Genomic DNA, 17,512 nt, shown 5'->3' with positions numbered 1-17,512 from the left:
GCAGAAGGGCGGGGGAGGGGAGGGGGGTTCGCCACTGACACTGACATATATGCTGGATATGGGATGGTAGGTAAAATGACCATTAATAGACCTGTAAATTGAAATAATTGGCTTCCGACCTCCAGGCAGCCGAGCCACTGCCATTCTCATCCTCCCAATATCATTTCACCAACCCTCCCAACCTATCCCCAGAGGACCAATAAAATGTTTTAAAAACTCTACGTAAACTGTGGTAAAATGCATAGATAGTGTCTCTGTGTGTGTGTCTACAGCATGTTTGATTAATATTGGATGCAACTGGGCCCTGTCATTAGTTCATTAGAGCAGATAGTCAATATACCATTTTACACTGCAATACGATGGAAAAGAAGATCGAGTTACAATACTGGCATCTTCCCAACAATGTGGAAAATTGCCCAGGTATGTATAAAAGCAGGGCCAATCCAATCCTCCCGATATCACCACCCCGTCACTCAATACTTTCAATTACTAGCAAAGTGTTAGAAGGAGGGTAATTGACAGTACTGTCAAGTCACACTTAAGTCAGCAAAAACCTGCTCATGGGAACTCAGTTTGACTTATGCCAGGGTCTCTCAGCTCCTGACCTCATGTCTTAGTATAAACATGGACAAAAGGACAACATGGACGTGAGGTGGGAGTGACTCCACTTGACGTCGAGGCAGCATTTGACCTGGTGCGGCATTAAGAAGCCCGAGCAAAACTGAAGTTAATGGGAATCAGGGTGAAAAGTCTCCACTGGTTGGAGTCATACCTGGCACGAAGGAAGATGATTGTGGTGGTTGGAGGTCAATCATCTCAGCTCCAGGACGTCACTGCAGGAGTTCCTCAGGGTAGCATCCTCAGCCCAATCATCTACAGCTGTTTCATCAATAATTTTCCTCCACCATAAGGTCAGAAGTGGGGATGTTCGCTGATCACTGCACAATGTTCAGCCCCATTTGTGACTCTTCAGATACTGAAGTAGTCCATGTCCAAATGCAACAAGACCTGAGCAATATCCAGGGTTGGGCTGATAGGTGAAACGTAACATTCATGTCATACAAGTGCCAGACAATAACCATCCTCCAACAAATGAGGATTTGATGGCATTACCGTCGCTGAATCCCCCACTATCAATATCCTGAGGTTTACCATTGACAAGAAATTGAACTGGACCAGCAAAACATTCTGTGGCTACCAGGACAGATCAGAGGCTCGGAATTCTGAGGAAGAACTAACCCTGAGGCTTTCTAAAGCATGTTCACCAACTACAAGGCACAAGTCAGTAGTGCAATGAAATATTCTCCACTTGCCTGGATGAGTATGGCCCCAAAAAACATTCAAGAAGCCCGACACCATCCAAGACAAATCAGCACTCTTGACTGGCACCCGATTCACCAGCTTAAAAATTCACATCCTCCACCACTGACCCACTGTGGAAACAGTGAGCACCTTCTCCATGATGCACTGCAGCAACACAGCAAAGGCTCCTGAGAGAGCACCTTCCAAATGCACGGCCTCCACCACCTGGAAGGACAAGGGCTGGAGATGCATTGGAACACCACCATCTGCAGATACCTCTCCAGGCCACACATCATCCTGACGTAGAAATAAATCGCCCTTCCTTCACTTGTCACCGAGTCAAAATCCTGAAACGCCCTCTCAAACAGCTCTGTGGGTGTAAGTACATCTCATGGACCTCAACAAGTTAAGAGGGTGGCTCAGCCCTCCTTTCGCAAGGGCATTTAGGGATGGCAACAAATGCTGGCTTAGCCAGCGATGCCCACATCCCATGAAATAATTTTTAAAAATCGCCTGAAATCCAGTCTGAATCCTTGCAAGCCATCCAGCATCAGTGCCTGCTGTAGATTTCCCTTGTAAAAGCTACCAAATCACCTTGCCCCCTGGCCTTTTCCATTAATATTTTGCCTTTTAGTTTTCGGAACTTCCGAACTCCGCTTGTGAACCGTTTACAGAAGAATTCCACATTCTGGCCACCCCCTGTGTAAAGATACATGTTTTCTAATCTTCCCTTTATTTATTCATCAACTCCAACTGCCTACATACAGGGGAATTGGTACATAAATATATTGATGTCTAGATCGTGAAAAAAATCTTATTCGGGAGGAAGGGAAAACATTGCAACCACTGGAAGGAGAAAGAGACTGATGGATTTTTGGATACTACGAAAGTGCAGGGAAATGGGGCGGGATTCTCCGACCCCCCAGCCGGGACGGAGAATCGCCGTGGGTCGGCGTGGATCCCACCCCCGCTGGCTGCCGAATTCTCCGCCCCCCCCCCCCCCCCCCCCAAATCCCGCTGACGTGAATCGCGCTGCCCGCCTCAGAGAATGGCATGGACCAGCACGACGCTATGGGCCCCGGGGCCGCCCAAATTCCCGCGTTTTGGGACGGTCCCACCGGGGTAAATTAGAGCTGGTACTTACCGGCGGGACCTGGCTCTGCGGGTGGCCTCCGGGGTCCTCTGGGGTGGGGGGGACGCGCGGGGGGATCTGGCCCCATGATCAGGGCCCACCGATCCACGGGCGGGCTTGTGCCGTGGGGGCGCTCTATTCCTCCGCGCAGGCTGGTGTACCGGTCCGCGATGGCTGACGCGGAGATGGAACCCCCCCCCCGCGCATGCGCTGGGATGACGCCAGCACACGCTGGCACTCCCGCGCATGTCCCAACTCGTGCCGGCTGGCGGAGGCCCTTCAGCACCATTGGCATGGCGCCAAGCCCCTTCCCACCAGCCGGAGCGTTGCAAACGACTCTGGCGCCGGCCTAGCCCCTGAAAGTGCGGAGGATTTCTCACCTTCGGGGCGGCCCGATGCCGGAGTGGTTCACGCCACAATTTGCGCCGGAGTTGCCCATCCCGCCGGTTTCCGAATAATCCCGTCCATGGTGAGAGCGCGGGACAGTGAATTTGAGCTCGAGCATTGGGTGTGATTTTCATGAGCAGGTTCAGAGTCGGACGGTTGACTCCACAATCCATCTCCTATTTTCCTCTGTTCTCACAGAAATAACGGGAGATGAAACAGAAAGACACATTATAAAGGGCGCGTGTGTGTGAGTGAGAGAGAGATTGAGAGAGAGAGAGGTCGCAAGACTATAGCCGGAGATAATGCAGGTACAGAGGAAGAGACAGACAGCAGTGAGGCGAGGTAGCATACAGAGAGGTAAGGCAGAGAAACAAACGAGAGTGGCAAAGAGAGAAAGACAGTAGCCACACAGAGGGACACATTCGACACGGAAATATATTTGTCAGAGTCAGACAGAGAGGAAGCAGAGCGAAATAAGAGAAACAGAGGGAGAGAGAAACAGCAGAGAGGTTACAGAGAAACAGAGACAACAAAAGAGGCACATAGAAGGTGGAATCTTCGGCTCCAGACTCTAGGTTCGGTGGCGGGCATGGAATTGCGAGTGATTCTGTTGGATGGAGGGATGGCTGAACGTGCATGAGCCTGATCTCTTCAGCTCATTACTGGGCTACATGGCGAATCTCGTGGGGGGAGGCGAGGTGGGCAGCAAATCGCCCTCCTCACTGTTACCCATAGGCTCGGAAGTCAGGGTGTTATATTTACAAAGGTACTCACTCAGTCTCCCTCCATTCAGCCCCTCCCCGCCCTCTGTGCACCCCCAACACCCCCCCACCCCTCCTTCTTAGCCTGTCCTCTGCTCCACCCTTCCAGAAGACAGGTCGAGAGAATTATCAAACAAAATTAGAAGGTGGAAGCAGGGAGAAGAGAACAGAATAGTGGCACTGCAGTCTCACAGCGCCAGGATTCCGGGTTCGATTCCAGCTTGGGTCACTGTCTGTGTGGAGTTTGCACATTCTCCCCTTGACTACGTGGGTTTCCTCCGGGTACTCCGGTTTCCTCCCACAGTCCAAAGATGTGCGGATTAGATGGATTGACCATGATAAAATTGCCCCTTAATGTCCAGTGGTGTGCAGGTTAGGTTATGGGGATAGAATCGGGTAGACGGGGGAGCGGATCTGCTCTTTCGGACGGTCGATGCAGGTTTGATGGGCTGAATGACCTCCTTCTGCACTGTCGGGTTCTGTGAGAGAGAAGCAGCAGACAGACACGTTGGACAGAGTCACAGGCAGACATAGGAGTGAGGAATCCCTCAACATCTTGTAAAGTGTAGCCCCCCCCTCCCTGGGCCCGATCGCTGCCAGGGTGCCAGGTTGGCAGAGGGAATGCCAACGTGCCACTCTTCCCTGTCCCCGCCAACTTGGGAATCTCAAACGGCCTGGCAGATCCACTCAGGTGCCATCACGACTTGTCCACCTTTGTGGAAACCAATACCAAACGGCGCCCTGCCGATGTCACCCGGGGGCAACCGTTAGGTCCCAGACAGCGGGAGAATCCCACTCATGCATATTTAAATGAAGCATTTAAATATGCAGATCTGGATCACTCCCAGTGAGGTCAAGATCCAGATCACGGCGTCTTGCAAGATTCCGTGAAATCTTGCGAGGCGTTTCGAGCGTCGCAAATCTCGCGAGAGCCAACTGCCCCATCCCGCCACCAAGTTGGGCACGGCGAGGCCGTTAAATCGCACCCAAAGAGATTGAAAAACAAACAACAAAGGGGACAAGAGCCAGTGAGGCAAGAGCAGTAGAGCGGGAGAGATGCCACACTGAAAAAGAGAGACAGCAGAAACCGAGCACCCAGAGAGAAGAGGCTGGTCGAAGAACAATTGACAGTTAAGTAGGAGCCGCTGCAACATAAACATTAACATAAGTTTCTTCAAGCAGCAGAAATTGTCGCAGATTAGCAGTTTGGTTTAGAAATCAATCTGAGTGCTGTGGAGACAGACAGCCAAATAAAGCAAACTACTACTCTGCTCAAAATACTTCAGACAATGAACCGTGCAGACACATCACAGTATGGGGCGTAAAAATAAATTCCGCAACTTAAAGGAATCAACTGTGTCGGTAAAAATAAAAGTAATTTACTTGCTCACCAAGGCAGGATAGAGGTTTCCCCGTTTGCCAAGTGTAGTTATGCTGGAGACATGTCGAGCAGCAAGCTTTTTAACCATTCCCGAGAAAACTGGAACTGGGAAAAGCTCCCACAATCATGTTTCTGAGGTGCCGACACTCCGGAGCAAGAGGCCTTCTCATCAAAAAAATAGAAAGATCTTGCATTTACCCAGCACCTTTCACAACCTGAGGCTGTCGTAGGATCACAGGAAATTTATGGCCCAGAAGGAGGCCGTTCAGTCCTTCATCTCTGCGTCAGCTGAAATAAAAAGAGTTATCCAGCCTCATCCCACTTTCCAGCTCTCGGTCCAGAGTGCTGTGGGTTACAGAATTCCGAGTGCGTTTCCAATGCTTTGTTTCAAATGCAATGAGGGTTTCTACCCTTACCACCCTTTCAGACAGTCAGTCTCAGGCCCAGCACCATCACCTGAGAGGAAAAAAAAATTGCTCTTCAAGTTCTTCTGCCAATTCCTTTCCTTTACGTTTATTCGCTCACCATGACCTCTCTACTGAGAGAAACAGCTTCATATTATTCACTCTTTCTTGCTCCTCATGATTTTGTGTGCCTCAATTAAATCTCCACCCCCCGTTCTGAAGCAAACAATGCCCAGCCTATTGACTTTTACAAAAGACAGACTATTAAACACTTTCCTCGCACCCCCCCCCCCCCCCCTTCTCCATGTCCATCAGTCAATTGGTGCACGATGCCACCCTACCAGACGTTGAGCGCCTCCACCAGTACAAAATGCCATCAGTACCACACTGCAAGTGTCAGCCTCGTGTTTGAGCATAAATATCTGGAGTGGGAGCTGAATGCACAACCCACCGGTTAACAGACAAGGCGTGTGTCAACTGGGCCCAAACTAGCATCTTATAAGAGCATCACATCTTTAAAAAACAACAATAGCTTTGCTGCAATTTAAGAAATTAAGAGAGAATGCTTCTTTAAGCTTCATCCCTCTTGCTTCTACCCCCATCACTCAGGGATAATGGTGAACAGAATCGGGAAGGAAATGCAATGGGAGCTTTAGACATTGTATTTAGTCCAGTCACAAAGAACAGGATTAATCTGACATGGGAATTCACTTAAAGCGTGAACACCCCCGCCCCCCCTCCTGAGTTGTTTCCTTTGCATCTGTGTTTCCAGTCTGTAATACACTTATGACTCTGTTGAACTTTCAAGCTGTGAAAATGCTGTCTAAAGCAGGGCATGAAAAGGAAACACTCTAAATATATCTCCCGACAGCAAAGTGATGTAGGACAGAGCCTTGGAGAGATGGGAGTACAGGGGTTGCCCGTGTTGTCAGTAAGGAATGCAAGCTCCCCCTCCCCTCCCCCCCATCCTCCGCAGACAGTGTTCCTTCACGTTAACGGGGACAGAGGTTGACCACTCCACCAGTCCTTGAACCTCATTTGACTGGATCATTGCTGTTTTGTGTATCAACGCCGTTTAACTGGAAAACCTGCCTCACGAAAATCTACCAATACCGGATTTGAAAATTCAATTGACATCAAACCCCCCCCCCCCCCCCCCCCCCCCAACCAGTACCCAACCAGCCACAACTGGGAGTCCCATACTTTGATTACACTTATGTGAAGAAGTGCAGAATAGCCTTGCTCTAATTTTAAATATCCATCGTACTCTACCTCTCCCCGCCAGGGGAATTGGTTTCTCCTTCATCAACTCCTTCAATCAGCCTCTCCATAAGAGCCGTTCAGACCAGTCTGATCATTTAACCCTTGCAGTCCAGGGACTGTGCTTGTGAATCTGCACCGCACAGCCAGTTTGTGAGGTGCAGGACCCAGAACTGAATGCGGTACTCCAGGGATGGCCTATGTAGGAAGCTTTGTACAGCTGTGGCACAACACCAGGCATCTTTGTATGCGTGACGAGGAATCTGGTTTCAGGATATTCCAACAGGTTGCCTGCTCAATCTGAGGGTCATGCCGTATAGTGCCAGTTCTTTGACAGCAGAAGGATTGCATGGATGGTACGGTACAGAAACAGGCGAATCAGCCAAACAGGTGCACATGTGTCTTCAGGCTCCATTCGAGCCTCCTCCAATCCAAGCCCCAAGCACCTAATCAGCATGGCCTTCTCCTTTCTATTGCCATTGGATATAATGGGGTTCTCAGCTTCAGTCACGTTTTTGCCAGGCTGGGATCTTCGCCTGCTGACACCTCCCATTCACTAGAATCCTCGATGGTTTCCACTCTCCTGTCTCGAGAGGAGCAGGAGGAACTCATAAGAAACACATCAGCCTCATTCCGTTTGGTTTTCACTTCTCAAGCACTGAAGAGTTGACCGACCCTTACCCTGACCCTGTCAAGCGAACAAGGTGGGAATTTTTTATTTTTTTTAGAACAGTACAGCACAGAACAGGCCCTTCGGCCCTCGATGTTGTGCCGAGCAATGATCACCCTACTCAAACCCACGTATCCACCCTATACCCGTAACCCAACAACTCCCCTCCTTAACCTTACTATTAGGACACTACGGGCAATTTAGCATGGCCAATCCACCTAACCCGCACATCTTTGGACTGTGGGAGGAAACCGGAGTACCCGGAGGAAGCCCACGCACACACAGGGAGGACGTGCAGACTCCACACAGACAGTGACCCAGCCGGGAATCAAACCTGGGACCCTGGAGCTGTGAAGCATTTATGCTAACCACCATGCTACCGTGCTGCCCCTGTGCGGGGGCAAAGTGGTGTGGGGTCAGGGCGTTTTGGGGGACATGTGACAGAAGCTCCTGGAGTGGGGTCAACCAGATTTGGCAAACCTACTCACAGATTCTTCGCAGGATTTACATTTCTCTGCTCGGATTTTTGCTCCAATCCTCCTGCACGAAGCAATCACAGAAACAGCAGCAGAGAGGGAAAGTTTGCTGTGCACATTAACCCCATAAACACCGGCTTCGAAACACACAAACACAGGCCCCAAGGTGAGACGTGTAAATGTTTTTCTGAGCAGAATATTAATAACTACCACAGAAAAGAAAATGTTCTATAGTCCTTGAAATTTTAATAGCCCTTATCCCGTTAAACAATTCAAAGAGAGTTCACATCATGAATTACTTTAAGCCAATGTCAAACACAGAGACCTTTTTAGGATTAAGGTGTGTGCGTGTATCTAGAAGCCTAGAACCGTTACAGCAGAGACGAAGCCCATTCAGCTCATCTTGTCCCTGCCAGCCGAGGACACCCAGATGCCCTTTCTAATCCGGCTTTCCTGTACCCGGTCCACAGCCCTGTAGCTTAGAGCACTTAAGGTGCAGATCCAGGTATTTTTTTCAAAGAGTCTAGGGTTTCTGCCCCCACCAGCAACTCGGTCAGCGAATTCCAGACTTCTACTGCCCTCTGCATAAAAAAGTTTTTCCTCATGTTCCCTCTACACCTTCTGCCACATACCTTATCTAGAATTCTCCACCAAGGGAAACAATTTTATCCTGTTCCAATCTCTCCTCGTAGTTACACTTTTCTCGCCCTGGCAACATTCTTGTAAATCTAGGCTTGTGAAGATATGTGTGTACACGCATGCACGCGTGCCTGTGTCTATTTCGACTGAGACTTTAACACATTTCACCCTTCACTGATAGATTGCAATTTTCTAACATTGCTCAAAACTACTTGAGATCCTCTAACGCTGACAGTGGCCACTGGGTGAGTGTGAGAAGGGGTTTGAGAAGGATGATAGTAATTCTATGAATATACAACCTCAATCACAGGCAGTGTAATCTGAAAGTCCAGTATTGCACCATCTGAATCTTTGATTCTGACTCTGCACAGAGCAGGCGACCTGCCCCACAGATATTCACCAGCCACACTCCCCACCATCAGTCACCAACAACTTGGAGGAACATTCCCCATCAAAAGTGCCCATTGTGAGGGGAGGCATTCTCCTCTTACATGGAGCGACACTCCCTAGCCACGATTCCTGCTAACATATTCCGCCAACTTTTCCCACTTACATGGAACAGTGTGCCCCTCCTACACCGCCCACATTAAGTGGAGTGTTTCCCCACTTAATCAGGGCGAAACTCCCCACTGACACTACCCACTAACACTTTTAACCATACAGGAGTTAACACACCCTACAGATACCAACTCATGACATTACCCACTGACAGAGGGAAACACTCCCCAAAATTGCTATATGTGTCAGGATTGGTATAATAAAGATGTCTCAAAGTATTGTAATAGCACAGGCCAAGGGCAAACCAGCAGGCAAGGGGTTAAACATACACCAAGGGAAAACCAGCAAGCTAGGGGTTAAAGTTACCCACATTGGAAATGATTTAATCATCTCACAGAGCATTTGAATGTGAAAAGGGAAACACAGGAGGCTCCCGTAAGTCTAAGGGATCCATTGTACAACACATTCGCACCTCTATAGAAGTTAAATTTGCTAAACACAATCCCATGAGATTGTAAGGAAACATTGTATTCTTTCATCGTTTTTCCATTATGGGGACCAGAAAATATGCATACTGATCACTTTGTATTGTTCCGAATGATTCAGTGATGCCAATACATGCTTGTGACTCCGAACTTTAAATATATATGCAGGTAATTCTGAGGACAGGCAGAGCTGACTTTTGCGAGTTACAGGATAGTCACGGAGTCTATCTCTCCTGTGTGCACACAGTTTTTCCGAATTAAACAATGTTTTACCAACAACACGCGGTCGAGAACAGACATTGAGGTTTTTTCTCCCTCCAAGACTCTCCACTAACAGGGAGACACTCCCCACTGACAGGGAGAGACACTCCCCACCGACAGGGAGAGACACTCTCCACTAACAGGGAGACACTCCACACTGACAGGGAGAGACACTCCACACTGACAGGGAGAGACACTCCCCACTGACAGGGGGAGACACTCCCCACTGACAGGGAAACACTCCCTACTGACAGGGAGAGACACTCTCCACTGACAGGGAGAGACACTCCCCACTGACAGGGAGACACTCCCCACTGACAGGGAGACATTCCCCACTGACAGGGAGAGACACTCCTCACTGACAGGGAGACACTCCCCACTGACAGGGAAACACTCCCCACTGACAGGGAGACACTCCCCACTGACAGGGAGAGACACTCCCCACTGACAGGGAGAGACACTCCCCACTGACAGGGAGACACTCCCCACTGACAGGGAAACACTCCCCACTGACAGGGAGAGACACTCCCAATGACAGGGGGAGACACTCCCCACCGACAGGGAGAGACACTCCCCACTGATAGGGAAACACTCCCCACTGACAGGGAGAGACACTCCCCACTGATAGGGAGAGACACGCCCCACTGAAAGGGTGACACTCCCCACTGACAGGGAGAGACACTCCCCACTGACAGGGAGACACTCCCTACTGACAGGGAGAGACACTCCCCACTGACAGGGAGAGACACTCCCCACTGACAGGGAGAGACACTCCCTACTGATAGGGAGAGACACTCCCCACTGACAGAGAGAGACACTCCCCACTGACAGGGAAACACTCCCCACTGACAGGGAGAGACACTCCCCACTGACAGGGAGAGACACTCCCCACTGACAGGGATAGACACTCCCCACTGACAGGGAAACACTCCCCACTGACAGGGAGAGACACTCCCCACCGACAGGGAGAGACACTCTCCACTAACAGGGAGACACTCCACACTGACAGGGAGAGACACTCCACACTGACAGGGAGAGACACTCCCCACTGACAGGGGGAGACACTCCCCACTGACAGGGAAACACTCCCTACTGACAGGGAGAGACACTCTCCACTGACAGGGAGACACTCCCCACTGACAGGGAGACATTCCCCACTGACAGGGAGAGACACTCCTCACTGACAGGGAGACACTCCCCACTGACAGGGAAACACTCCCCACTGACAGGGAGACACTCCCCACTGACAGGGAGAGACACTCCCCACTGACAGGGAGAGACACTCCCCACTGACAGGGAGACACTCCCCACTGACAGGGAAACACTCCCCACTGACAGGGAGAGACACTCCCAATGACAGGGGGAGACACTCCCCACCGACAGGGAGAGACACTCCCCACTGATAGGGAAACACTCCCCACTGACAGGGAGAGACACTCCCCACTGATAGGGAGAGACACGCCCCACTGAAAGGGTGACACTCCCCACTGACAGGGAGAGACACTCCCCACTGACAGGGAGACACTCCCTACTGACAGGGAGAGACACTCCCCACTGACAGGGAGAGACACTCCCCACTGACAGGGAGAGACACTCCCTACTGATAGGGAGAGACACTCCCCACTGACAGAGAGAGACACTCCCCACTGACAGGGAAACACTCCCCACTGACAGGGAGAGACACTCCCCACTGACAGGGAGAGACACTCCCCACTGACAGGGATAGACACTCCCCACTGACAGGGAAACACTCCCCACTGACAGGGAGAGACACTCCCCACTGACAGGGAGAGACACTCGCCACTGACAGGGAAACACTCCCCACTGACAGGGAGAGACACTCCCCGCTGACAGGGATACACTCCCCACTGACAGGGAGACACTCCCGACTGACAGGGAGACACTCCCCACTGACAGGGAGACACTCCCCACTGACAGGGAAACACTCCCCACTGACAGGGAAACACTCCCCACTGACAGGGAAACACTCCCCACTGACAGGGAGAGACACTCCCTACTGACAGGGAGACACTCCCCACTGACAGGGAAACACTCCCCACTGACAGGGAGCCACTCCCCACTGACAGGGAGAGACACTCCCCACTGACAGGGAGAGACACTCCCCACTGACAGGGAGACACTCCCTACTGACAGGGAGAGACACTCCCCACTGACAGGGAGAGACACTCCCCACTGACAGGGAGAGACACTCCCCACTGACAGGGAGAGACACTCCCCACTGACAGGGATAGACACTCCCCACTGACAGGGAGAGACACTCCCCACTGACAGGGATAGACACTCCCCACTGACAGGGAAACACTCCCCACTGACAGGGAGAGACACTCCCCACTGACAGGGAGAGACACTCCCCACTGACAGGGATAGACACTCCCCACTGACAGGGAAACACTCCCCACTGACAGGGAGAGACACTCCCCACTGACAGGGAGAGACACTCCCCACTGACAGGGATAGACACTCCCCACTGACAGGGATAGACACTCCCCACTGACAGGGAAACACTCCCTACTGACAGGGAGAGACACTCTCCACTGACAGGGAGAGACACTCCCCACTGACAGGGAGACACTCCCCACTGACAGGGAGACATTCCCCACTGACAGGGAGAGACACTCCTCACTGACAGGGAGACACTCCCCACTGACAGGGAAACACTCCCCACTGACAGGGAGACACTCCCCACTGACAGGGAGACACTCCCCACTGACAGGGAAACACTCCCCACTGACAGGGAGAGACACTCCCAATGACAGGGGGAGACACTCCCCACCGACAGGGAGAGACACTCCCCACTGATAGGGAAACACTCCCCACTGACAGGGAGAGACACTCCCCACTGATAGGGAGAGACACGCCCCACTGAAAGGGTGACACTCCCCACTGACAGGGAGAGACACTCCCCACTGACAGGGAGACACTCCCTACTGACAGGGAGAGACACTCCCCACTGACAGGGAAACACTCCCCACTGACAGGGAGACACTCCCCAATGACAGGGAGAGACACTCCCCACTGATAGGGAGACACTCCCCACTGACAGGGAGAGACACTCCCCAATGACAGGGAGAGACACTCCCCACTGACAGGGAGAGACACTCCCCACTGACAGGGAGAGACACTCCCTACTGATAGGGAGAGACACTCCCCACTGACAGAGAGAGACACTCCCCACTGACAGGGAAACACTCCCCACTGACAGGGAGAGACACTCCCCACTGACAGGGAGAGACACTCCCCACTGACAGGGATAGACACTCCCCACTGACAGGGAAACACTCCCCACTGACAGGGAGAGACACTCCCCACTGACAGGGAGAGACACTCCCCACTGACAGGGAGAGACACTCCCCACTGACAGGGAGAGACACTCCCCACTGACAGGGAGACACTCCCTACTGACAGGGAGAGACACTCCCCACTGACAGGGAGAGACACTCCCCACTGACAGGGAGAGACACTCCCCACTGACAGGGAGAGACACTCCCCACTGACAGGGATAGACACTCCCCACTGACAGGGAGAGACACTCCCCACTGACAGGGATAGACACTCCCCACTGACAGGGAAACACTCCCCACTGACAGGGAGAGACACTCCCCACTGACAGGGAGAGACACTCCCCACTGACAGGGAGAGACACTCCCCACTGACAGGGAAACACTCCCCACTGACAGGGAGAGACACTCCCCACTGACAGGGAGAGACACTCCCCACTGACAGGGATAGACACTCCCCACTGACAGGGATAGACACTCCCCACTGACAGGGAAACACTCCCTACTGACAGGGAGAGACACTCTCCACTGACAGGGAGAGACACTCCCCACTGACAGGGAGACACTCCCCACTGACAGGGAGACATTCCCCACTGACAGGGAGAGACACTCCTCACTGACAGGGAGACACTCCCCACTGACAGGGAAACACTCCCCACTGACAGGGAGACACTCCCCACTGACAGGGAGACACTCCCCACTGACAGGGAAACACTCCCCACTGACAGGGAGAGACACTCCCAATGACAGGGGGAGACACTCCCCACCGACAGGGAGAGACACTCCCCACTGATAGGGAAACACTCCCCACTGACAGGGAGAGACACTCCCCACTGATAGGGAGAGACACGCCCCACTGAAAGGGTGACACTCCCCACTGACAGGGAGAGACACTCCCCACTGACAGGGAGACACTCCCTACTGACAGGGAGAGACACTCCCCACTGACAGGGAAACACTCCCCACTGACAGGGAGACACTCCCCAATGACAGGGAGAGACACTCCCCACTGATAGGGAGACACTCCCCACTGACAGGGAGAGACACTCCCCAATGACAGGGAGAGACACTCCCCACTGACAGGGAGAGACACTCCCCACTGACAGGGAGAGACACTCCCTACTGATAGGGAGAGACACTCCCCACTGACAGAGAGAGACACTCCCCACTGACAGGGAAACACTCCCCACTGACAGGGAGAGACACTCCCCACTGACAGGGAGAGACACTCCCCACTGACAGGGATAGACACTCCCCACTGACAGGGAGACACTCCCCAATGACAGGGAGAGACACTCCCCACTGATAGGGAGACACTCCCCACTGACAGGGAGAGACACTCCCCAATGACAGGGAGAGACACTCCCCACTGACAGGGAGAGACACTCCCCACTGACAGGGAGAGACACTCCCTACTGATAGGGAGAGACACTCCCCACTGACAGAGAGAGACACTCCCCACTGACAGGGAAACACTCCCCACTGACAGGGAGAGACACTCCCCACTGACAGGGAGAGACACTCCCCACTGACAGGGATAGACACTCCCCACTGACAGGGAAACACTCCCCACTGACAGGGAGAGACACTCCCCACTGACAGGGAGAGACACTCGCCACTGACAGGGAGAGACACTCCCCACTGACAGGGAGAGACACTCCCCACTGACAGGGAGACACTCCCTACTGACAGGGAGAGACACTCCCCACTGACAGGGAGAGACACTCCCCACTGACAGGGAGAGACACTCCCCACTGACAGGGAGAGACACTCCCCACTGACAGGGATAGACACTCCCCACTGACAGGGAGAGACACTCCCCACTGACAGGGATAGACACTCCCCACTGACAGGGAAACACTCCCCACTGACAGGGAGAGACACTCCCCACTGACAGGGAGAGACACTCCCCACTGACAGGGATAGACACTCCCCACTGACAGGGAAACACTCCCCACTGACAGGGAGAGACACTCCCCACTGACAGGGAGAGACACTCCCCACTGACAGGGATAGACACTCCCCATTGACAGGGATAGACACTCCCCACTGACAGGGAAACACTCCCTACTGACAGGGAGAGACACTCTCCACTGACAGGGAGAGACACTCCCCACTGACAGGGAGACACTCCCCACTGACAGGGAGACATTCCCCACTGACAGGGAGAGACACTCCTCACTGACAGGGAGACACTCCCCACTGACAGGGAAACACTCCCCACTGACAGGGAGACACTCCCCACTGACAGGGAGACACTCCCCACTGACAGGGAAACACTCCCCACTGACAGGGAGAGACACTCCCAATGACAGGGGGAGACACTCCCCACCGACAGGGAGAGACACTCCCCACTGATAGGGAAACACTCCCCACTGACAGGGAGAGACACTCCCCACTGATAGGGAGAGACACGCCCCACTGAAAGGGTGACACTCCCCACTGACAGGGAGAGACACTCCCCACTGACAGGGAGACACTCCCTACTGACAGGGAGAGACACTCCCCACTGACAGGGAAACACTCCCCACTGACAGGGAGACACTCCCCAATGACAGGGAGAGACACTCCCCACTGATAGGGAGACAATCCCCACTGACAGGGAGAGACACTCCCCAATGACAGGGAGAGACACTCCCCACTGACAGGGAGAGACACTCCCCACTGACAGGGAGAGACACTCCCTACTGATAGGGAGAGACACTCCCCACTGACAGAGAGAGACACTCCCCACTGACAGGGAAACACTCCCCACTGACAGGGAGAGACACTCCCCACTGACAGGGAGAGACACTCCCCACTGACAGGGATAGACACTCCCCACTGACAGGGAAACACTCCCCACTGACAGGGAGAGACACTCCCCACTGACAGGGAGAGACACTCGCCACTGACAGGGAAACACTCCCCACTGACAGGGAGAGACACTCCCCGCTGACAGGGATACACTCCCCACTGACAGGGAGACACTCCCCACTGACAGGGAGACACTCCCCACTGACAGGGAGACACTCCCCACTGACAGGGAAACACTCCCCACTGACAGGGAAACACTCCCCACTGACAGGGAAACACTCCCCACTGACAGGGAGAGACACTCCCTACTGACAGGGAGACACTCCCCACTGACAGGGAAACACTCCCCACTGACAGGGAGCCACTCCCCACTGACAGGGAGAGACACTCCCCACTGACAGGGAGAGACACTCCCCACTGACAGGGAGAGACACTCCCCACTGACAGGGTGAGACACTCCCCACTGACAGGGAAACACTCCCCCCTGACAGGGAGAGACACTCCCCACTGACAGGGATACACTCCCCACTGACAGGGAGAGACACTCCCCACTGACAGGGAGACACTTCCCACTGACAGGGAGACACTCCCCACTGACAGGGAGAGACACTCCCCACTGACAGGGAGAGACACTCCCCACTGACAGGGAAACACTCCCCACTGACAGGGAGACACTCCCCACTGACAGGGAGACACTACCCACTGACAGGGAGAGACACTCCCCACTGACAGGGAGAGGCACTCCCTACTGACAGGGAAACACCACACTGACAGGGAAACACTCCCCACTGACAGGGAGACACTCCTCACTGACAGGGAAACACTCCCCACTGACAGAGAGACACTCCCCACTGACAGGGAGAGACACTCCCCACTGACAGGGAGACACTCCCCACTGACAGGGAGAGACACTCCCCACTGACAGGGAGACACTCCCCACTGACAGGGAGAGACACTCCCCACTGACAGGGAAACACTCCCCACTGACAGGGAGAGACACTCCCCACTGACAGGGAAACACTCCCCACTGACAGGGAGACACTCCCCACTGACAGGGAAACACTTCCCACTGACAGGGAGAGACACTCCCCACTGACAGGGAAACACTCCCCACTGACAGGGAGAGACACTCCCCACTGACAGGGAGACACTCCCCACTGACAGGGAAACACTCCCCACTGACAGGGAGACACTCCCCACTGACAGGGAGACACTCCCCACTGACAGGGAAACACTCCCCACTGACAGGGAGAGACACTCCCTACTGACAGGGAAACACTCCCCACTGACAGGGAGAGACACTCCCCAATGACAGGGAGAGACACTCCCCACTGATAGGGAGACACTCCCCACTGACAGGGAGAGACACTCCCCAATGACAGGGAGAGACACTCCCCACTGACAGGGAAACACTCCCCACTGACAGGGAGAGACACTCCCCAATGACAGGGAGAGACACTCCCCACTGACAGGGAGAGACACTCCCCAATGACAGGGAGAGACACTCCCCACTGACAGGGAAACACTCCCCACTGACAGGGAGAGACACTCCCCACTGACAGGGAGAGACAACCCAGTGACAGGGAGAGACACTCCCCACTGACAGGGAGAGACAACCCAGTGACAGGGAGAGACACTCCCTACTGACAGGGAAACACTCCCCACTGACAGGGAGAGACACTCCCCACTGACAGGGAAACACTCCCCACTGACAGGGAAACACTCCCCACTGACAGCGAGACATTCCCCACCTACACTCCC

General features: G+C 53.5%; 2 protein-coding genes across 7 annotated transcripts in view; one reads left to right on the top strand and one right to left on the bottom strand.

Annotated features, from left to right (window-relative positions):
• The window catches only part of LOC119963845 (dedicator of cytokinesis protein 2-like), a 1,353,280-nt gene that overhangs the window by 689,494 nt on the left and 646,274 nt on the right, over positions 1–17,512 (top strand).
• The window catches only part of LOC119963846 (INSYN2B protein-like), a 262,235-nt gene that overhangs the window by 243,330 nt on the left and 1,393 nt on the right, over positions 1–17,512 (bottom strand). The window contains exon 2 of one of the 6 annotated variants that reach the window (XM_038793196.1): positions 4,974–5,419. The exons of 3 other annotated variants lie outside the window; for them this stretch is intronic. The gene's annotated coding sequence lies outside the window, so the exon portion shown is untranslated. Of the gene's footprint in view, positions 1–4,973; positions 5,629–6,639; positions 6,814–17,512 lie in introns of those variants that run through there. 2 more of the 6 variants (XM_038793197.1, XM_038793195.1) reach the window with 2 other exon arrangements.

Source organism: Scyliorhinus canicula, chromosome 3 (assembly GCF_902713615.1).
Source record: "Scyliorhinus canicula chromosome 3, sScyCan1.1, whole genome shotgun sequence".
In the NCBI taxonomy this organism is placed as follows: domain Eukaryota; kingdom Metazoa; phylum Chordata; class Chondrichthyes; order Carcharhiniformes; family Scyliorhinidae; genus Scyliorhinus; species Scyliorhinus canicula.
The sequence above is the reverse complement of the archived record's forward strand: the minus strand, read 5'-3'. Positions and strand labels throughout refer to the sequence as shown.